Genomic DNA, 23,388 nt, shown 5'->3' with positions numbered 1-23,388 from the left:
GTGAAATATTGTGAATTTTGTGGTTGTGTCACTGACTGGCTGTGGTGGGGGTGTTTTGGTGCCTACTTGCCAAAGGACCAGCCCTGCATTTCAAGGAGTGTTAATATGTAAGAGTGCCCACGTGGCTGGGGCTGAGGAAGTTTAAAGTGTGCTCAAATGAGAGCTCTGAGAGGGGATTTGGGTTGGGTAGAAGAGGTGGTGTAGGAGAATGGGGAGCTCCAGGTCACTGGGGGCCATGGACTCATGCAGGGACAAGGATTAATCCTAAAATTACTTTCAAGCTCTGTGTGAACTTGGTCAGACCCATTTTTCACTAGGAGGGGCCAAAACCAGCAATTGAGAGAAAGGTAATAGTTGCTTTGTCTAATTTAATGAGCATGAACAGAAATGTAGTTATTTCTAAATGAAAGTATTTCAGATTTTGCCAGTTTGAGTCCCTGCTATCTTCAGACAAGAGGAAAACATTTCCATGTTCCTCTGGTGTGTGTGAGGGTTTTTTTGTCCTATGAAAAGTGTTTAGAATTTTTGTATGCATTCTCTGTTTCAAGAGGATGCTTCCAGGGGGCTTTCAGGTCTCAGTGATGTCAAAGCACTCTGATTTTGCTGTAAATTTACTCTCCTGGGCACAGCATTGCAGAGGTGCAACCAAAATGGGTCACATTTCATTTGCTTGAAGCCAAGAGTCCACATGTAGCCACCAGCACCCATCTGGGCACCAATCATATTTGCAGCATGTTTAGGACAAATGTGTGAATTTGGATATTTTTCCTAAAGAGACTGATTCTGGAATCTTTTCTGGGTCACAGTGTTGTCTGTTTTATCCTGTTTGTTCTCTGTTTTGAAAGTCAACTGGATTCCTAAAATGATGCAACCCCTGAGGGCATTGTGCATCAGAGAGTCACCACATTTCTAGGAACTCTCAGAGAAATTAATTTGAAATCCAATTCATGCAGGCTTCAAAGGAAAAACATTCAAACAAAAAAATCTTGGCACTTGTGTGGAAATGGGGTGTGGAATTTTTACTTTTTTTTCCTCCTCCCAAAAATCTGAGGATACATAAATGGAAATTATTGCCACTGTAGGAAACACTCTGCACAAATGCATCCTGGGCTGCAATCACTCCTGACAGAATCTGTCAGCTGCTGCAGGAGATGCAGACACCTTTGTGGCAGGATTTCTGTAGCCAATGCTTTTGTCAGTCAGGCTGAACATCAGAGCTGCTGCTGCTCAATTATAGATGAATTCTGGCGACCTTGAGGCAGTGGGCTTTTACCATAGCAAGAGAGGTAATTGCTTTTACTTTTAAAGCATGACCGAACCATAAATCAAGAATCACTGACATCTCATGAAAGGAGGAGAGTTTTAAATCCCTTTAATAGGATAAATGGGTTGTAAGCATGTTGTATAGGTCATTGTAACCTAAGCTAATGAATCTGATTTTAACAACCTGTATGAAAGTAATTACAGAGATATAAACAGTCTCCACAGGTTTCATGCCTGGAATATGTAGGTTAAATGATCCAAGCTTATATCCCTGTTCCTGTTGTTGCCTGTGGCTCTGGAAAGAGCTCTGAACAAGCTGGAAACTAATCCTGGGAGCTGAGAATCTGGATCTCAGCATCTGCCATGGGTGAGAAAAGGGGGCATAGCTCAGTGGTCAGAGGATGGCTCTCAAATTTTGGTGGCCTTCCCTGCCAGTCTGTTAAATCAGGAGAGGTCTGGAGGTGCAGAGTGTGTGGCTCTTTCCACAGAGCCTTTCAGAATTGGCCTGTTATTGGACTGGTTTTTTTCCTATGAGTTGTACATTCTGGCCATGTTTCCCTGATTTGGGACTTTTCCCTTGTGGTATCGAAGGACACATTGCAAAATAAGAGGCAGGATATGTTGTTTTCTTTATGTCTTTCATGCTCACACCCCAGCAAAGATCAAGGGGTGTGAGCACGAAAGACGTGAAGAAAACAAAATTATAATGACTGGTACAAAGGGAGGGAAGGAAGGAAGGAAGAAGGATGATTCTCAGGAAATGGGTTTGGGCAGGTCCCCCTCCAGTGACATCTCACACTCTGGGTCAGGCTGACCTACCCACTATCTTCCACCACCTCCTTCAACACCTGACTTTTTAAAGTGCCATTTGAGAGGCTGTGGCCTGTGATAAATTTATTTACTTTGAAGTCCCACATTTCTTGCTCTTGTAGCACCCCAGCCCATGAAGAAAGAGGACGTGGGGTGTTGTGGTGAGGACAACGGTGGATACTCCTGCTCTGGGTGTAATGGGAGACACAAGTCTTGTATTTCCCCATTCCTGTGAAAGGGGAGATGTTGGTGCAGCATTGCACTCCCACACCCAGCCCACACAAGCCTGGCAGCGCTGACTTCTTTGCTTGCTTTCTTTGGGGGAGAGAATATCGCGGTGTACTTGGTTTCATAATGGAAAAAGAGACATTTTTGGCCTTTGGCCATAGTAATTAACATGTCAGCAATCTGTGAGAGAAGGCACTGCTGTCTGTCTGTCTGTCTGGGCTTCCTGTGGGCCTGCACTGTCACCCATCCACTGGTGTGTGTGTAAATCTCTGGCGCTTGCATGGCACAGCCAACAAAGCCTTCAGGGTGAGGATGATGTGTCAGAGCATGGCCCAAGGGTGATTATTCCCCTGCTCTGTGGGCAAGATTTCTCTCTTTAGACAAAGGGATAGAAATCAGTGTTATGGCTTCTGTGTATCTCAGAAAGCATCTCTTTGCCTTTAGTTTCTCAGAAGAACTCAGCTGATAGAATCACAGGATGGTTTGGGTCAGAAAGGACCTTTACAGCCCATCTCATTCCAGCCCGGCCATGAGCAGGGACAGCTCCCATTAACCAGGTTCCTCAGAGCCCCATCCAGGAACGGGCACCCACAGCTTCTGTGCACAACCTGCTCCATTCCCTGCCTGGAGAGCAAAATCCTAAAGGACTAATTGAATTAAAAGGATGAACTGGGGAAAGCTGAGCTAACAGTCTTAATTAACAGTGCTCTAATGTATAGGCAGCAATGGAGTCATGTTGTGTGCTTGGCATAGAAGAGTTAAGGGAGTGATAGGCTTTAAAACCAACATTTTTGAAAATATTTTATCATGTAGAAATGTGTTAGAAGTTCATGTTGGGAGCTGGCTGTTTCATGGTGTGATTTGAATTGAATCATGCAATAGTACAGTGTGCTTTATATCCCTTTTTCCCTAATGTTGCCACTATGGTTGCAAATGTGTTGCCTTAGAGCAGGAAGCACTGCTCTCAAAGGTTAAGAAACCCCAACCAACCAACCAAAACCTCACAAAAATATCTCCAAACCAGGATCCAGGCACCAGCAGTGATCCCAACCCATGACTTTGGGCCATGCCACTGCTCCCTCTGCATTTTCCAAGTGTCCTTAAGGGTAGGAAAAGGCTAACTGCAATATTAAAAAAGGAATGATGCTAAAAACAAGAAGATAAATGATTGTGCTCAGCCTCCAGGTTTAACATATGGTGTGGAGAAGCAAATGGGTCGTGGTGACAGCCCCACGTGCCCTGTAACGGATGGTGGTGTCCAAGGGGAGCTGCACACAGCCCAGCTCCACTGGAACCAGCTGAATTTGGGCACCAGGGAGGAAAGGGTGCCTCAGCCTCAATGAGGGCAACGTGATGGATGTGCCATGTCCCAGCCAGAGCTGAAAGCTGAAATCTATCCAGGTGGTTCTGTGCAAGGAGACACAGGAACTCCTGCTCTGGGAGAGGTTGTGTCCTTGCTGAGGGGCAGGGGCCGAGTGAAGTGGATTTTTTGGTTTTGTTTGTGTTGGTAGTTGCTTTAAAGCCTCCTGAAAGCATTTTCAAGTATCACAGACTTACTGTGTGAGGAAGGAAGGAATTATGGGCTTTCACCCTAATGCTGTCTGAGACTTCTAACTGTAGGATGTGGTGCTTGCACACCACTGACTGTGTTTTAGGGGATTCATGACTGAAGATGTGAATCTTTGTGGTTGGAAGGAAAAGCTTTGGGCTTCCTGACTCTGTGAGCTGAAAGGCAGCTCTTGAAACCTTCTGCGTACCTGACTCCAAAAAATATCCAGTGCCCACAGAAAATAGTCCCAAACATTTTGAGGGAATTGGCTTAGAGAAACACAATTCCCCTGAAAGGGTTAATCTTCCCCATGGAGTTTGCACAACCTCCTGGTCTCCACTGAGTGTGTAGCCCTGCTTTTGGTTTTCTCCTGTTTCTCCATAGTGCCTGCTCAGCCTGTAGGATGCTCTGTTGTGGGTGAGGAGGGGAAGCAGGGCTGATGGAAAAGGGTTTGTCCATCTGTTAATGTGTGGTGGTCTCGTGTTACCGAGGTCACTTTTGCCACCATGGCTCCCCAGAGCTGCTGCCTGCTCTGCATTTGGGCTGCCCTTGAGGAATCCTTGCTGCTGTGCTGTCCAGCCTGCAGCTGTGCGTCTGGAGCAGGGTTACTGTGCAGAACAAGGAGGGACAGCCCCTGTGAGGCTGATCCTGCTCCATCCCAGCTGGGGCAGCCCTGAGGGGCCTGCCAGGATCCCACCTGGATGTGTGAAACACCTGCAGAGGCCTTTCCCTTTCCAGAGTGACACCAGAGCTGTTTGCACAAGCAGGGCAGCATTTGCACATCAGTCTCCATCTGAGTGTATTCATTGCTGGGAGCGGGGTCACTGGAATGGAGACTAATGCTGGCTTTCCTCTGGGAACGGGCAGTTATTTCACATCCATTAGCTTGCTGCTGGCACAGTACAGCTTGGCAGGAATGCTGCCAGAGCACCAGTAGAGCCTGCAGGATGGCCAGGGCACCATCCCAGGCCCTGGACATAAAGCAAATGCTTCCACAGAGAACTGGAAGCTCTTCAGGCTTGGTTTCCTTCACCTTCTGAAGCCCAGTTGTAGCTTGAGTTGTTCCTGGTTCTTAATGGATGTTTCTACATCTAACAAATTCCTGGTGCAGTAATTAGTTTTTCAATACCAAAGCATTTAAGTGTCTCAATTTTTACACTAATGAGCTGGGATTCCCCACGGGTTTTCTCACAAGCTGTTTCAGCATCACAGAATTTCTCTGTGCCAAATATCACTGGTATCTTCTGGGAAGAAGGAGTTTCTGTGACCCCTCTGTGCCATTAAGCTGGTTGCTTTCTGCCTGTGTCAAGGGTGACTTTGACAATCCAATCTATTCCAGGCAGCGGAGCTGCTCACTGATCTTTCAAATGAGCAGATTTCTGCTCACTTCCAACCTCAACCAGCTGAAGCTGCTCCTTCTCCTTGGTCTGATTTATTCAGCAGCTTCAGTGTGACTTGGGACCAGCAATAAAAGCAGATGTTGCTGGGGCACAACCCATCTCTTGTGTGCAATATTGGGAGGAATGTTGCTGGCACCTTTGTGCCAGTGCTCACAGGGACCTGGGGGTGGCATTCAGGTAAAGGTATAGGTAAAATCAGCATTGGTAAAATCCCCCTTTCCCAAAATCCAGACAGCAGGACAGGCTGCTGCCTGCTCAGCTGCAAGCATCCCAAAATCGGCTCAGGCTGAGTCTCTCTGCCAGCATGTTAATGAGACAATTGACTACACTTTGCTAAATAGTTACAGCATATTTACACCTGAATTTGAGCAATAAATCCTCTCACCCACAGCTTTGGGCTGTGAGAATGGTGCAACATACTGAAACAGAATAATCCCAAGAATTCCTAGATGCCAGTTTTACCCAACAAACACAGCTCTGCTGCTGAGCTGTCATCTCCTGAACTCCAGCAATGCAACTCTTGGAAGGTTTAATAGGGAGACAGGCAGATGATTTAGCTGTTTGTCTGTGGTAGATGAAGAGGAAAATCATGCTGGAGTGGAGGTAGCACCTGGAGAATGTGAAGGAAAGCAGGGATTTCCATGGCTGAGATGGGATTTTTGAGGATGTTTCATTAGACGTGTGCTGCCAAGAGGGACGGGGGAACAGCGCCTGTGCCTGGATGACAGTGAAAATGTGAGAAGGTAGTGAAAAATTTTCACAGAGGTGAAAATGATGAGAAGCAGAGCAATGGTGCTGTGAGGGGCCATCAGGAGCAGGTAATGAGGCATCCTGAGTGCCAGGAGCAGGAAATCTGGAGTTGGCTGCAGGACATCAAACCCTGCAGAGGGGTCACGTGTGCTGAGCACAGCCCATGGAGGCAGAGGGGTACCAAAGGCTGCTCCTGGCAGCACTGACTGCACCCAGACAGACTGGTTCTCACTGTGCAGTGACCTTACAGCTCTAGAAAACACAGGAAGGACTCTGGATCTACCTTTGAGGTCGTGTGTTTTGTAGAAAGTTTTTGGTTTTGCTGCCTTCATAAAAATATCATTGCCCTCACATACATTTTTGGACTGAACACGTCCATGGATGTTTCTACATCTAACAAATTCCTGGTGCAGTAATTAGTTTTTCAATACCAAAGCATTTAAGTGTCTGAATTTTTACACTGATGAGCTGGCCAGTTGCGGTTGTTACAGTGGTGGAACTGCAGCAGGTAATTCTCACTGCTTGCAATGAACAAGTCTGGGCTGCATTTTCTTGTTAAAAAAATGATGTTTGTGCACTCGATGAGCGTAAACCTAATGATAAAAACAGTGGGAACCAATCTGGAGGTGGTTTGCAATAAAGAGCACAGTACACACTGTCCCAGCCTAGAGCCTTAATTACTTTGAACAGCAACTAACTGCAAATTTTCCTCCCAGGTTAAGGAAAGAGAAGTGCCAACCATTTCAGCTCCTTGCAGACACACAGTGTCCCCTTCTTTAGCTAAATGCACTAAACTGAAGAATCTGATATTCTCATTCTGAGTAAATGCTTACTGCCAAGAATATGCAGAGTGAGATTCACAGGATGTTCTCATTAAAATCTAGATCCTTGTAAACAGCAAAAGCCAAGGGGAAAAAAAAAATATAGGGCTTGAATTTACAAATGAAATCATATTTCATGCATAATTAAGAAGAAATTGTGAAATCTGCCCAGGCATGGGAAGCACTGCAGTTTGCTGCAGATGCAGCTGGCTGCCCAGGGCCTTGCCAGGGCTCCCAACTTGTTTATCCTAAACAAAAAGCATTGCGAGGGGAGGAGGCTAAGCCCCAGCACCAGCAGTCTTCTCTTGTGGTGATCTCTGTTGAATTGGAAAAGCATGAAGGGTTTGAAACCCATCAGCCCCTTAGCAGGAGTTAGGTCTTTTTTTGTAATGTCTAAATAAGTAACACAGGTAGGAATTAAACAAAACCAAAATGAAACATGAAGAAATGAGAAAAACTGTCTCTGCTTACTGCACTAAAATGAAACTGCAGAGAACTCTCTCCTGCTCACCCATCCTTTCCTGTTTCTTCCTTTGTGCCCCTGGTTCCCCTCAGGCTGTATCTGGTAGAGATTCTCACCAGACAGCATTAATTAAAGAGCACCTCTCTCTCCAGAGCCCTTACACTCCTCTCTTGGGTCCATCCAGGCAGATTCAATTTTTCACCTTGAAACTTCTTTTTCTTCTTCTTAATCTGTGTGACTGCCTGGCCGTGCTTCTTAATTAGATGAGTTTTATTCTTTTAAATCTCATCCAGAAATACAATTTTATCAATTCTGCAGAGGTTCAGAGAAATATGAACGGCAGCTTCTTCCTATTCCACGATTTCCCAGCAGCTGCCACCAAGGGCTTGTGCAGTGGTGGAGTTTATGAAGCCAGGAGGGAAAGCTGTTCTGCAGTTAAACAGGAGATGCTGTGGTTGTGTCACAATCTGCCAGCTGTCATGAAGATACAGCTGAGAAGGCAGCAAGGGTGGAACTTGGAGCACCTGGAGTGCTCTTTGTCCTGCAGAAACCCTCCCTGGCCTCAGTGGGGTGAGGCTGGGGCTCAGCAGTGGTGGATGAATGTGACAGTGGCCATGGGGGACTCAGTGAGGGGTGTTGGCCCTGTGGGCTCAGAATTCCTATGGGATTCCTTAAATTAACTCCTGAACTCCTCCTGCAGGTCCTGCCCATGGCAGCAGGAGAGGCTCAGCCATGGTCCTGCCATGGATCAGCTGGGCTGGTATGGAGGGAAGGCCAAAGAGAGCACCGAGATAATCCTGTCAGACTGAGCAGTTCCTGCTTAGCCACTGGTGTCAGGGAGTGTCTTGGATTTCAGAGCAAAGCCATCTTTGCCTTGTCTCATGCAGAGACCCTCAGCTGGATCAGGGGTGTAAATTTTGGGTGTCAATAGAGATTCCTCAAACACCTGCTTAGAAAAACCAGACCCAGGAAAGCTCCCAGAAGGGCTGTCAGAGCCAAGCTGTGTCTCCTATCCTGAAGGTGAGATTCAAAAAGTGAATTTCAGCTCCAGTGTTTCCCTTTCAAGGTGTCAGGTGTGGGATTTGGGATTTTTTTCCTTTCTGGGACATCCCAGGAGCTGCCACGGACACTGAGGCCTCCTGAGGGGCCCTGTTTGCCCTGGGACACTCTGGGCTCCTTGCACCTGATCCTCTGAAGTGCTCCTCTAATTAAATTTAAGATCCAATTATTTAAAAGGTCTGTGCATGCCAAAAGTTTGATATTAATATGACTTGGGAGCCTGCAGTTCAGCACTTTAGCACAGACAATGGCCCAGGGGCTCCTGTGACTGCTGGTCTGCATCAGCAGTGGCTGCCTCTAAAATGTGTCTGTACCTGACACCCTGAGCTCACTCATCTTCCACCCATGGAGGGTGGAACTGGGTGTCCCTCTCCAAATCCCATTAATGTCCCCACCACCAGGCTGCTCTCACCTCCAGCTCAGCAACAATTCTGGTTTTTAGCAGTCAGATTTGCTGTTTTCAAGCATGGAGCCAGAAGGAAGCTGGAGAATGCAGTTAATTTAAATGGACTTGTTCACTTAGAAAATCCTCTGCTAATTCCTGCTGTTTTCCAAGCTGCTAAAAAATTTAAGAAGACAATAATGTATGTCACTGTAGACAAGTAAAATAGCACAATTACTTGTGTTTTAATTTTTTTAACCTCCTTTGTCTTGCAAACTTGCTAGAAGGTTGAAAACTAGGATGTAAAGAGAATAATTAAGAATAATAAGAGGTAGGATTTGTATCAGAATGGTTTTAGAGTGGGATAAATCGAATATCTGCATGTAGGAACATGCAGACCATTTACTTTTTGCTTGTCTAGGAGCAGCCTGAGCCTGTGTTGTTTCCCTGAGACAACCTCCAGGTACAAGAAGTACAGCACTGTGGCTGTACCTGTTCTTTTGTGCAAGCCAGCTCCAGCTGGGATGTGGAGGCAAAAGGAAAATATTGTTTCACCTGGCTTCTCCAGTAAATCTGTCTCCTGGATGTGACTGGAAATCTGATGATGCACTTCAATTATTCCGCTAATTGGGAGACGAGTTAATTTTTGGGTCAAGCTGTGCAAATAAGTCAATGGGTTTAAAATCCTCCCAGCCCAATACAACTCTTTTTGACATGCCTCTGAAAGCCCTTTCCTTTTTATGCTTTCCTCTACACTAAAAGAGAGGTTAATATTATTTATTTTTTCCAGAAAGAAATAAAACATAATATCAAGTGTTTTGAAAGCTGTGACCTGGAGGCTTTCATTGTGCTGTGCAGTCAAGGGCAAGGCTCATATTCAGAATAGCAGAGAGACAGACAACAACATGGATCAACATTATTAAAGTTATTCAGCTGAAAGAGAAAAAAAAAAAAAAACAACAACCACACCAATACCCCAGACATCAAATATTTACTGGTAAGTGCAGTGAAACAGGTATAAAGAGGTGGTTGTGTTCTGAGTTTTAAAGACCAAATTACCTTCCCAGCAAAAGGGCTGCTGAGTGAGGTTTCCATCCCACCAGCAGCTGTGGCTTTTCTGTGAAATAATGGGGCAATTATGCCTTGTTGACCTCAGGAGTGTTTGTAGGGAACAGGAGGAGAAGCAGGAGCTGGTCAGGGCACACTGGCCCAGAAGGGGGAGCATCACCCACCAGCAGCAGCTCTGCACTGTCTCTGGGACAGCAAAGATGGATTTTAGTTTGTTTTCTTTTTTTTCCTTGCAGATAATGCCCTGTGCTGCTCTGGCTGCTGGAACAGTTCAGTCCCACACATCAGCTTTGCCTGGTGCCAAAAGGGTGAGTGGGTGCCCAGGCTGAGCAGGGGACAGGGAGGAAGCTCATGTCCTGATGTCCCCAGCTGGGTGCTGCCCAATCTCCCTTCCCCAGCTCAAAGGGCAGCCTAAGGTGGGAGCACTGCAGCAGCACAGATGGGCTGAGCTGCAGAAGGGAACAGAGCACTTCCCCAGATTTTCCCTCCAGTGCCTGAGCTTCTGAGGCTAATGAAGCTTTAAGGGATAATGTGAATTGCTGCATAAATTGATATCCTTTGCTAATTGCATCAGCATTTTGCTTTGATGATATTCTAGTATAAGGTGCCAAGAAACTAATAACATACAACAGCAATAGCTATGTTACAAAAAACAAAAGTTGATGATTGACTGATTGATTGATTGATTGAGCATCTGATGATTCATGGAGCTGTGAGTCAGGTCACCAGGACAGGTTTTGAAAAGTTCAATGGAAAAGTATTTCAACATAGTAAAGGATCATCACTTTAAAAAAAAAACAACCCCCAAACACTGTCAGAACATGATTCAGGCTACTCAGAGGAAGGTCACCTTGTTCTGCTGGCTGACACGAGACTTCTCACCACCCACAAGTTGCTTCAATCCTCTCTTGCTTTTCCCCCTCTCTGCCTGCCAGCCAGTCATCCTGGCCCAGCTGCAGGAAATCAGGTGGCCAGAAAACCCTGCTGAAGGTCTCCAGAGCCAAATGGCTCCCAGGCCAGGGCTGCTGTGAATACCTCACCAGCGTTTTCATGCCAAATTGGACAGAGGCACACTGGCTCTCTTTAGCTCAGGGTCTGACAGAAGGAAAAGCCCTGGTACTCCTGCACTCTGCTGCCTCTGTGTCAGATGGTTGATGGCAAACAAATTGTTATTACCTTGGCAGTTGGTTGGAAAGAGAAACTCATTCACTCCATCTTTTTAAGGACATAAAAAAGCTCATTGAAGTGATGCCATTCCCTGAGAGCCAGGGGCTGTGTCCTGCATGGCTGTGACCTCATTGCTGCTCCTGGCCACCCTGTTCATCCTTATTTTGGACACTTCTGCCTCGACCTTGTGGCAACCTCCTCTCACTGCTGTGGTGTTGACAAATGCATTTCATCTTTCCATCTTCTGTGCTCCCTCCCCATCTCCACTGTGTGAACCAGAGGTGTTTGCAGGGACAGCAGGGTCACAACGGTGGCACCAAAGCCAAGAGCTGAGTTTGCTGTCCTGCTGAAGGCAAGGATTCTGTGCCTTTATTTTCTTGGGTGTAATTAGTGATGGAAGCTGTTTGTGATGGCTGAGGAAGTGGCTGGCTGGCCGTGGTGTGGGAGGTGGGTGCTCAGCCAGCAGGGCAGGGACAAACCCAAACATCCCAAACCCAAACATCCTGACAGATCCTGGGAACACAAAACCCCTGTAAACCATGGACAGAAGCACTGCTGCCTCCTGAAAAGATATAAAGTTTGAATGAGGAGAGAGTAGAGGTGAGCCCAAAGGTGCAGGGCCATGGGATGTGTTTGGGGATGTGCACACACCCACCTCCTTGTCAGGGGTTAAATCACACCTCAGTGGTCGACAAAAATCATCCAAGTTGCATGAAAGCATTGCTAATTTCCAAATGAAGGAAGAACTGAAGAATTCCATTGAAACCACCTGGGTTATCCACCAGGATTTCCTCACTTTTCAGCTCCTGCCCCTCTGCTTCACCTGCATTATTTTTATTCCCATGTATTCCTTTTTTCATTGACACCAAGCATGTCACTGGAAAGTCTTATTGAATAATATAGAAATGTCTACAGGAAAATACATTGCTAAAGAGATTTCTGCAAGCAAATAATTTCAAGCCAAACTAATTTATTTCTGAGATGGAGCTACATATGCATAGATCTGTGTTTATCCTCACAGGACTTTAGATGTTGTGCCTGAGCCATTCCTTTAAACCAGTGGAGGAAATACAGGCTAAAAAAATGTATGTATTAAAATGGGAAGGATGAGAAGAACTCTCATGATCTCAGCTCTGCATCCCTGAAAACTATCCAGAAAAAAATTATGGGTGTTTTGTCCAGGTGCTCAGGCTGATTGTACTGGAAGAAGTCAGTCCTCACTTGGATAAAGGATAAGATGATTAAACTAAGGATAAAATGATTAAGTTTATTTGAAGTTTCTGTGGTCATGGGCAGCAATGTCTAAATCACACCAACAATTGCTATTAAGTCCTGCCAACATGAAGAATTTCTTGTTTAATCTGATTCCACTTTTCACATTAATTTAGCTAAATGAATGCAAGTCACAGTGTATTGAGAGAGTGGCTTACTTTAATTAATCTTAAACCAGTTCCAGGTCAAATGCAATAACTAGGAAGAAGTCACTAAAACTGATATTAGTGTGTCTGTATAGGGATTTCCCTGTTTAATTAAATGGGGTTTAAGTCTTGCTTTTATATAACGTGATGCAACTTTCATGTGCAAAGATTTGGATCAGTTAACCAACCTTAAAAATTTAACTCTAAAAAGTTACAAATTAATGAAATAATCAGAGATGCCAGCAGGAAAAACAAATGAGAGAGATCCAGGACATAATTTTCATTACTCTGTTGGTTTAACCATTGGATTTCCCTGTCCCTGCTGGCCCTGCAAGCTGTGGCCCTGTGCTGCTGCATGAGGTAGGTGTGAAGCAGCTGAAATCTGGTCTTGAGCTTCTCCTTTCCTGCACATTCCTGACACATAATGAATTTCTCTTGCTTTTTAAGCAGGGTGGTGAAAGCAGGGGCACTGCAGCACTTGGGTTTGGTCCAGCTGGGGGCTGAGGTAAGTGTGGAGCTCTGATGGATCATTTGCTGATTCAGGATGGGGGCTCTGTGCCACAATTCCCAAATGAGTGGATCCCAGACCTTGTTGCCCCACAGCCAATTATACAGCTCTTATCAATTTTATGCTTTGTTGAGTATTTTTAAACCAGCCCAAAGGAGCTGTGTAAGTATGGAAAATAATTGCTAACAGCACCGTTCATAACTCTTCCTCTGCTCCCAGTTTATGCCTCCACACTTGATGTTACCCATTATGCAGAGATCAATGTGTCAAAATGAGGTAGATTTACAGTGAAGATAATTCTGCTTCTGAGTTTGAAAAAAAAAGAGTGTGATATTTTCACTGAGTTAATCAAAGGAATTCAAAGGGGGTTTAAATCTTTCAATTTTCCATGGCTCATGGAGGAGATGAAAAGGGTTTGACCTCTAGTAAACCAGCTGAATTCATGTGGTGGCTCTGTAGATAAATAAAATGTCCACCCAGACAGAATATTGATTACTTAGGTGCCATTTGCTGAATCCCAAACAGGACCATCAAACACAGCGGCAAGGAAGTGTCATAAAATACATCAGGGCATCCCAAGTGTTGGGCTTAATGCAGAAAGACAAGTTAAATAAGTGGTATTACACTAACAGGGCTGAGGAGTGGCAAGATGCATTGTTCCAGTGCATTATTCATGGCACTGGCAGGAGCCCCACTCACACTGGCATCTGCTTTAGGGGCAGCTTGATAAAGGCACTGAGGTTGTGATGGCAAATTTGGCCTCCCAATGCTCTCACCTGGCACTGAGACAGGGGCTTTGGCCAGGTGATTTACCTGAGAAAGAATTTCCCATCTGTGCCATTTGCAGCTGCTTTTTTCAAAGTGTTGGTTGTGGATCAGAGCTCACAGGCTGCTGAGGTGACCAACTGGGGACACTGGAAGTGCCATTGCTGGGGACAGTGGCCACTCTCACACAATGGTGGGATCAACACACAGGGGAGGATCCATCACCTCTTTAGACATTAGGAATGAAAGAGTTGGGTTTTTTCACTTCCTAAGAGACCAAAACCCTGGATGGATATATCCACCTGATTTAAACAAAAAACCCCAAAAAACCCAAACCAAACAAAAAAAAAAATCCAAAACCCCCCAAAAAACCCCAAAAACAAAGAAACAAACCCACAAAACAGAACCAAAGCCAAACAAGCGAACAAAAGGAGGCAAATCTGGGGAGTTTGAGTAGTTGTCTGATTTCTGAGCAGAGGCCTTGTGCCTCTGATCCTGTGAGGGATTATCACAAGCGGGCAGAGGGTACAGAATCACCCTCCCCACCTGTCAGGGATCTCTTCCATGCTGAGCAGTGGTGTGGGAAGCAAGAGAAGAGGATTATGGAAAATGTGGAATGAAAGATTCACTTTTCTTTGACTTCCTTATGGAAGTGAGCTCTGGTCAGTCCTTCTGGGTGTTACATTGGTTTTACTATCAGAAAAAACTGAACCAGTAGCAGGGTACAAAGAGACAAAGTTACAGATATTCTCCATGAAAGAAATTAAAATCAGTAACTTCTGCTCTTTTATATATTTGTGCAAGAAGTCACCATGAAATCCATATCCTGTTTCACCTTTTTTCTGCAGAAAATACAAAAACTGCAATTAATTTCGAGTGTAGCAGCACTGCTGGAAGAAGTGCTCATAAGCCAAACCTCAGACTAACAATCTGGTTAGTAATATTTCCAAGTTGAGATAATTTTGGACTTGTCATCTTTGGCCAAAGTTCCAAGCCAGGCATATTTTGTATTAAATATTTTATGTGTCATGAGGCAAAAATGAAAATAAACCTGGACTTATTTCATAGAGCTGCCTTCAGACAGAGCTGTAAGGACTGTTTGTTTGTTTGGCTTTTCTTGGATGACAGTGGACTCAGATTGAAAGAATATGTGCAGAATAATCCTTTCAGCAGATGTGGGTATCTCCAGTAATTCTTGTAGCAGGGCATGAACCTCTGGATCTGAGCAGAGCAATGGGGTGGGTCTGGGTCTGATGGGGGTATGGACACTTTCACCCTGCTATGGAAATGTTGAAGGGAATGAATTCAGAAAGAGAGCCCTATTTACAGCAATTTGTGCCTTTCAGGGTTCATCCAAAGCCAGGCTCCCAGGGGTCTGCTGAATTACTGCATGAGCTGAGGTCAGTGCCTCAGTTCCTTCTAAAGGGCTTTTTTATTGCTGGGATTTGGTGTAAATGGGGGGATGGACTTGCTCAAACATCTCCTTGGACCCAAGGAAGCAGAAGAGCAGGACAAGGATGGCTGGATGAGAATCTGCCAGCCAAAGAGGAACCTGCAGGTGTTATGGTTTGTGCTAGTATTTGGCCATAGGGGGAGAATTATGAAAATTTCTGAGATAAAAACCCCAACAGTTGAAGACCAGGGTTTTTGAGAAAAAACCCAAAAGAATTCTGTCCAATTCTGTTCAATTCAGTATCTAAATATCTTAGAAGTCAGACTGTAGGTTCTATGTCTGATGGCACACCTGAACTAGCACCAGCTCTTTGGTGTTAATGAGGGAAAAACCCCCAAAAGCAGAGAGGGGTTTTATGCTTTGGCATGGGCTGTGCTGCTGGAGGGACCTGGTAGGGTTTGCACACAGCCCTTGCTCTGTACATCCTGTGTTTGAGGACATATCTGGGAGGTTTCCTGCATTTTAACAGGCACAGGTTTGGAATTTGGGACACAGGAATAGGCTCCAGTGCTCACTGAGCTGGTGCTGGATTGCCAAAATCCCATTTCTGCCTGGGCTGACTTAACGTGATTTTGTGCCTGTGAGGTGAGAGATAAAGTGGATTTTCCTGGGGCTATGAGCACAATATCTAATCTCTATCCCCTGGATTTTGAATGGTGTGATTTCAGGTTAATAATTAACAGTGCAGGCTAATGGAAATAAATGTGTCAGCTGCACTGATTGCTGGGGCCCTTTGTTTTCTTATGGCTGCCCATGTTTTGGAAATGGAGGAATTCCCAGAAGAGGCTTTGCTGATTTGTTTGTACAAGGAGCCATTTGGTCCATCCCATCCTCAAATCTTCCCTTGTCCACTTTGATGCCCTGGTGGTGCTGCTCTCCCTCAGCTGCTTCTTTCCAGGCAGGAATATCAAACAGGGGGGATACAATTTTACAGATAAGAAGGTTGTATAATTAAACAGAGCTTCTATAAGTGCATTAAAGTTTAGCCTGATGCCTGGTTGCAGAAACTTGATTTTAAGATACCAGACTATCCTCCTGCCATAAAAAGACAAAAGTCATGTCCATCCTAGAGATGGGAGACACAAAAGTGGGATTCTGTGTCACTTCTCCCTTCTCTGAGCTCAGTGTTCATTGTAACAGGGGGATAATTTTTTATTATTAATGATTACTTATTTTCCTCTTCTTTTCTTATGGTCCTGGCTGGGCACAGACTACCAAGGAAATAAAATCCTGGTGACATCTAGTGGCAGCTGGGGCTTCTCTGAGGCATTAGAGGTGAGAGTGCCTCTGCTCTGGGCATTTCAGCAGGCTGTGCACACAACAGAGATGGAAATGAACCTTTCAAGACCAACAGACTCCCACAACCTGAATTTAGAGACTTCCCCATCTTGCTCAAGGACAATATTGCTGGAATGGCTTTGATTTGTGCAGCAGCCTAAGCAGTCCTGTCCTACCTTCCTGGTCACACCCAGCACCTGTGATGCTTTGGAGGCACCAGAAATAGGTGATGTCACCAAAGTAAATAAATCCAGATTTCCTTTAGAACAGTCCCTGATGTCCTACTGCCTGGCTGTGTGCTCAAATGTATCACAGGAAAATCGGTTTGCAGATGCCTGGTGAGAGAAATTTGGGCCAATTACAGAAATATTTTGAAAAGCCAATTTGCAAGGAACATAACGTGGCACTACGTGTTAATTAGCAAATCCAAAAGGAAATACTGAGTGAAGCTGGGAGATTTGGGGTGGGTGGTAGAACACAGGCTGCTTTCATGCCAAGGAAAGCTGGTGCTTAGACAAGGAACATTGATGTGATTTGAGTTTGGACACGAAGTTTGGGCAGCCTGCAAGAACAGGCTCCTGCCAGTGTGCATCAGCAATTGGAGGTGAGTGTGGCTGAGGAGAGGCTTGGAAAACAACGACTGCAGAAAGGAAGCAACACCTGTGTGCTGCAGGGCTCCTGGCAGCTGTTTCCCCCAGGGCAGCCTCAGGGAAGGGTTACCCTCATTAAGGCAGAGCGCAGATGCCAGCTTGGTCTTTTCCCATTGCTCTGTGCCTGGAATGGGGAAAACAAGCTTTGATTTTGTGATGAATGAGTGAAATTGTATTTGGGTTGTGCTCGAACAAATCAGCAGTAATTTCAGAGTGCCTGAGCCAGGGACAAGGCTGGCACGTGGGGCAGCACTGTGTTTCTGTGTGTTTCTGCTGTTTCTGTGTGTTTCTGCTCTCTCAAGCAGCCACAGCCTGGCATGAGCTGGGCACTGCCTCACCCAGCCAGGACTGTCAGATCCAAACACAGAATCAGCACACACACACACAGACACACACACACTCACACAGACCCACATTCAATGAAATAAAAAATACCAGAGGTGCACAGCCAGGCAGTTCATCCCTGCCACTCACCATCTGCCCCTGCAGTCCCACATCTCCCCTGGTCATCCAGCTGGCCTGGCTGCTGCTGTGGGCAGCTGGGCAGAAGCCTGCACATGTCCTGCACTCATGGATTGCTGGGGAGGCTTGAAAGAGAGAGATTATAAAGGAAACTGAGGCTCTTGATGGTGCAGTTGACAGGTTTCATCATGGCCAGTCAACACAGCACGTGTCCAGCTAGGAGTGGGGGTGGCCCATCATGTATAATTCATCAGGAAATGAGAGCTGCAATTATGATGTGTTTGCACAGCAATGTGCCTGTAATTACTGGATATATTTACACCCATTACAGCTCAGTACAGAGAAAATGAACCCCTTCCCCTTTCATGCTGCAGTGATTCGAATCCTCAGAGTAGTCAGGGCTCAGACCACCAGCACTCTCCTAGGAGGAAAAAGCAAGCAGTCTCCTTTTTAACAGGAACCCAGGTTAAAAATGATTATTGGGTACCAATCAGGCTGCAGGTAAGCTGTGGGAATACAAGAACCCTACAAATAAAGAGGCAGAAAGAAAACCCCTGGAGGGAGCAGGCTGCAGAGGGGGGAATGCAGCACATCCCAGGCTCCAGATGTGGCTGCAGAAGGCTCCTGTCTGCCTTCCCTGGCTCTGTGCTGCAGGACAGGAGTGGCAATCCCATGGGAAGCTGTCTCCTTCCTCTGCTGCACCCCAGGTGAGAGCTGAACCCAGTGCAGGTGAGCAGAACAGCATCCTGCAGCCCATTCAGCCTGGGCTGCACAGAACCTTCAGTAGCTCAGATCTGTTAGTGGGGACTTCACTCAAGGCCACGTGCATAAAGTGCCAGCCAGAGTGAATTATGGAGGCAAGGTCTGACCATGGATAAATGTTTCCAGACTGGGGATTCACTTTTGTTTATAAACACCTAATGCTATTTTTTCATTCAAGTCCAATTTGCAAAATGGAGTTGAGAGCCCAGCTCCCTGCAAACCCCAACCTCGGGGCTTGTCTGCAGGAGGAACTCTACCTGCATTTCTCCTGTAGTCAAAATGTAAGTGAATTAAAATAAATCCAATTATGGCCATGTTTTCTCTGATGGAGCACATCCACACAGGCTCACCATCTGCTTTAACTAATCTCTGCTCTGAATTCATAGCCCTGTGTTGTTCAAGTTAGTCTTCTGGGGTATTTTTGGGTAAACAAAGATTAAATCTGTTCAAAAATATGATTTACAGCAATGTTTATGTAAGGGTGTTCTACATAACTTCAGTCTTGTTTTGAGCTGTTTTCCATGCAATATTAATCTGTTTTGCAACTGATGAAATGAAATGTGTGCTAACTCTTAATGTGCAATCCCTCACCTTGGACTGACAATGGTTTATGCTGGCTTTTGTTGAAAGGGTTCCTGATTGAGTTGAATTATGTTGAAGTAAGTCAATGACCTGGAGAGCCATTCTATGTTTAGGAGTTGCCTGTGTTTAAATGGGGCTTAAAGTTGTCACACCTGTAACTGAACTGTTTCAATGCATTTTATGTATGCACAATCAGGTTCCAGGTAATCTATGGTCCTTCAAGACAAGTCAGAAAGTGCATGCAATTTCTTAAGAGGAGCCTGCTGTATACATGAAAGCAGATTCAAGATGTTATTTTCATTACTTACTTGCTTTAGACCTTTGTTTTCTCTCTCCCTCCTTACATTTTTTACCGGTTGTTTCCAGGAAAGACCTTCCAGTGCTGCTCCTGGCAGAGGAGAGCTGGCATGATTTCATGTGCCACCACAGACATGGACCTTCAGGACCCTGAGTGTGACCAGAGTTGTGTGCAAATCCCAATCCCACTCCTCCTGCCCCAGGTAAACCACCAGTGGCTCTATATCAGCTTTTTCCCAGGGCTAATGAGTCTCCAGTTCACAATTTCTTCTGTCTGTTGGGCACCAATCTAACAGAGATGTGGTTACAGTGATCTAACAAGGCTCCAAGTCATGTTGATAAGTGAGATCTGTTTATGGGTACTATAATTTCATTCAAGGCCTGTTGCATAAAGTGCCAGTCAGAATGAATTAAGCACAAAAATCCTAATGTTTGCCTAAATTCAGTGGCAAAACTTTTAATATTCTCTTAACCTTTGAATTTCTCTGTTGCTGTTGCTCATCAAAATGTGGTGGTGTGCTGTTGTGTGGAGGAGAGCTTCTAAAGAGGGGACTGTGCCACTTCAACTAAATAACAGAACCCAAAGGAAATTTAGGACTTTTGATGCTGTGGCTGACCCAGAAGACAAAAGATGTGTGACAAATCTCCTCTGGTGGCTCCAGAGAAAAATAAAATGCTGGTCCAGAAGCATTATTGCTCATGAGTCCTGGATGGCTCATCAAAACTGAGCTGGTGCTGGTACCAGGGGTATCAGGCAGCCAAAATGTTGGGGTTACTGGAGGAGGGCAGGCCGTGGGATTTGGGTGGAAGTAGCAGGAGGTGCCTTTATTTGTGGCATTTCCCCCTGCCCAGGCAGCCCATCCCTGGCTTGTGGCAGCACCCCCAGGAGCCTTTAAAATCCTGTTGTCACCCTGGCAGAAGGTGACAAAGTCAACATGGATGAGTTCAAAGGTAAGAAGTTGTTTCAGAAATCTGGTTTGTACCCACACACATCCCTCTCACACCATCCTGACTCCCTGGAACTGCTTCACAGGAAATTCCTTTTCCTGGCTCTGAAGCTCTCCTGGAGGTGCCCAGGCCCTGCCACTGTGTCCCATGGCACTGCAGGGACAGGGACAGCCCCTTGGTCCTTTCTCCCTGCTCACCAAAAGGTGCCAGCAAAGAGCTTTGGTTCCTCGGGCTCAGCTGCCAGTGCTGCACACCCGGGAGCTGATTTTCCTTGAAAGGTCTGATTTTGGCATATTCCCCAGTGGGACTGGAGTGCAGAGTGAAGCCTTATTCTGCTGATCTGGATAATGTCATCAGATGGAGAAAAATGATTTTTAAGCAGGCATTTTCACTAATTTTAATGGTGGATTTTTTTCCAATAAAAGGGGGAAAAAAAAGAGATAAATCCCATGTGTGCCCATGCAGGAGTGTGGTCTATAATATTTAAATTGCTATATCCCAAGGGCTGAGTACAATGGAGAAATCAACAATTCAGGAAATAGGGAGTGTGGATTTGCATAGGCCTTGAAGAAATGTATTCTGTAACATCTTTTAAGATAAGGAAAAGATGCTTCTGTAGAGTTTTCTGAGTTCTAAAACTTGTGGTTTTAACTGAAGTTACAGTAGGAATGGTATGACTGGATGGAAAAAAAGGAGATGGGAGTGCTTAGATGATGGTGAGAGAACCTGGGCTCTGTGTTTGAGAGAGAAGTGAGGTGATTATTGAGGAAAAATAACAACATTTTCAGGGCATTTGGTCATTAAAGCTACAGGGAAATCTGCAGAAGAGCCCTACAAATGTCCCAGCCCCAGTGACCCACACACAGCCAGAGCTCTGCAGGGCTGCCCACACCTGAGGGATCCAATAACTCACAGAAAATTAACAGGAATTTCAGGTGTGGAGCTGTTTCAGTGGAAACCGTGTGAGTGCAGCCACACATCACATGCACACACACGTGTGAGTGTTTGGCCCCAAAGCTGCCTGGTTTTGCATTATTCACACACCAGAGCCAACAAAAAACTCAAAAAAACTGCCCCAAAAAACTCAGCCAAAGCTGGTTCTCAGCCCAGGAAACCCTCTGTCAGGACAGCAGCTGGGTAATTTTCTGATCACTAAAAAATTCTCCAGAAGCATTTTAAAGCAAGCTCTCTAAAGCCCAGGGATCACAAAGGTTCAGCAGGGCTGGACTGCAGACAGAATAAAATCACAGTGACATCTAGTGATCACTGATGTTTCACAAAGGGGTTACTAGTGGAAACAATAAACATTCATTAAAAAATTAAAAAAAAAAATCAGCATTTTAAGCACTTAGCACAAAAAATCAGAAGCCAGGGAAAGAGGTGGGCTAGAAGTGAGGGTAGATTATGTGACTTAAAGTGCTGCAGGGCTGACAGAGAGCACAGTGCCACAGCTGTGCAAGGGCTGGGGGATGATTTCTGCAGGGATCTTTCCTGGCTCTGCATTTCTCCCTGTTTCAGCAGAGTTTGCTGATGGTACTAAATTGCAGCACATTCATATAAAAGAAACTTGACGTTTTGGAGCCTGGGAATAGAACTAATAAAATGATGTGCAGCTTTGGAAGTGTGAGCTGGTCCCCAGGGAGGGGAGAGCAAAATGAACCTTGTTTCAGGGCTGGGATATGTGGTGTGGCAGCAGCTCTGCCTCAGTGCCAGGCACACACAGGGAAAGGGCAATAAAGAGGCAATGCCAGCTGGGCAGCAGAGCTGCAATTCAGGTTTGCATCTTGAACCAAAGAGGGATTTGGGTTTGTGCTTGGCAGCAGGAGGAACTAACTGGTTTTGTGATGTTGATTGAGGGTTTTCCACTCCAGGTTAGTGATGGCAGTTAAAAAAAAAAAGGGTTTTTCTTTTGGTTGTATCGGCCAGGCAATCTGGCTGATTGCCTGGTTGGATTCCAATTCTGCTGCCCTGTCCTGTTCTGCTGGGGCTGAACCCCATTAATGGTGCATTAATGAGCAAAGGATCAAGAGAAACTCTTCCTCCAAGGAGGATGGGGCAGGACAATGCCTGTTTATGTCTTCATTGTGCAGAGTGATGAAAGCCCAGTCAGACAGCTTGGCTGGAGTTACAGTGGCCATGGAGAACTGATGCAGTGGGTGAATTGATTTTGCAGCTTTAACCCAGGAGTCTTCGTGGCCACATAAATATGCAGGCAAATTTTCATATGATGAAACATTCAGGAGCTGCTTTGACAAAAGTTGAGAAGGAAGCTCTCAGCCAATTTCCAAGCCCTTCCCTCGAGTCCCCAGCAGCCAGGCAGGTTTAGTCTCTCAATTATTAGCTGAAAGCAGAATATACATTCTCACTGTCTGATTGTGGATGCCACTGGAGGATATCTCTCAGATAGATGCATAAGGGGAGAGACAGATTCAGGCACTTCAGATGCTGTGGCTGCCTCTGACTGTTGTGAGCAATAGCCACAGAATGGGAGTTTATTAAAAATGGTAGCACAAATTAACTACTGGGTTTCTATGATTAGGTATGAGATTTTCTAGGAGGAAGAAATGTGTAGTGGGACTTCAGGTGCTGAATTTCAGAAACGATTTTGATATTATTCTGTCTGGAAAGTCATTAGCTATGCTGACATAGACAGGAATTGGAGGAGTAATTGCAAATTGGGTAAGGACCTGGCAAAAGACAGATGATTTGGTGAGGTTGCTTAGTGCTTTCATGGGGATGTAGGGGAAGGGTTTCACTTGCTGAAGGATTTACAGACCTGCTCACCCCATCTTCCCTGCAGAGCTGGGGAGCACCTGGTGCCACCGATGGAGGCTGGAAAATGAGGAAAAAGGACATTGCAGCTGCTTTGCTGGCCTGGCTGGCTGCTGCATCTTGGAAATTTCCCAAAGGGTTTGCACAGCTCAGATCTTTTAGCAGAAAGCTGTCCTGACTTGGAGGCACTTTATTCCATCACCACCCCGGGTTCAGGGTCTCAGCCTCCAGCCCCAGAGCCAGCAATGGATTTGTCAACATCATGTTTGAGTCTGTTTGTGTGGCCCAGGGGATGGCAGGGGCTGCCCTGCAACACAAGGTGCAGAGCCTGGCACTGGGCAGGTCCAGCACAACTGCTGAGAAAGCAATTAAAAACAGCATTAGTGGGAATTGACAAATCTAGTGCTTGGTTTGGTCTCAGGGGGATGTGGCTGAACCACAGGCTTTTCTCCATGACAGCTCTATTTATTTTAAATAGAGGAGCAGAAGAGATGTGCCTCCAGATGCTTAAAAAGCAGGTGGTTACTTTTCAA

At 45.6% G+C, this 23,388-nt stretch overlaps 1 long non-coding RNA gene across 1 annotated transcript; it reads left to right on the top strand.

Moving 5' to 3' along the window:
- The first annotated feature begins 8,038 nt into the window (after positions 1-8,038).
- LOC135452841 (uncharacterized) lies at positions 8,039-16,563 on the top strand. The gene is made up of 7 exons (XR_010441714.1): positions 8,039-8,304; positions 9,516-9,722; positions 10,030-10,101; positions 12,829-12,883; positions 14,500-14,584; positions 14,998-15,051; positions 16,315-16,563. It is a non-coding gene; the product is annotated as an uncharacterized LOC135452841 (long non-coding RNA).
- Positions 16,564-23,388: the final 6,825 nt, after the last annotated feature.

Source organism: Zonotrichia leucophrys, chromosome 11, assembly GCF_028769735.1.
Source record: "Zonotrichia leucophrys gambelii isolate GWCS_2022_RI chromosome 11, RI_Zleu_2.0, whole genome shotgun sequence".
In the NCBI taxonomy this organism is placed as follows: domain Eukaryota; kingdom Metazoa; phylum Chordata; class Aves; order Passeriformes; family Passerellidae; genus Zonotrichia; species Zonotrichia leucophrys.
Note: the sequence above shows the minus strand (reverse complement) of the source record. Positions and strands in the feature narration are given on the sequence as shown.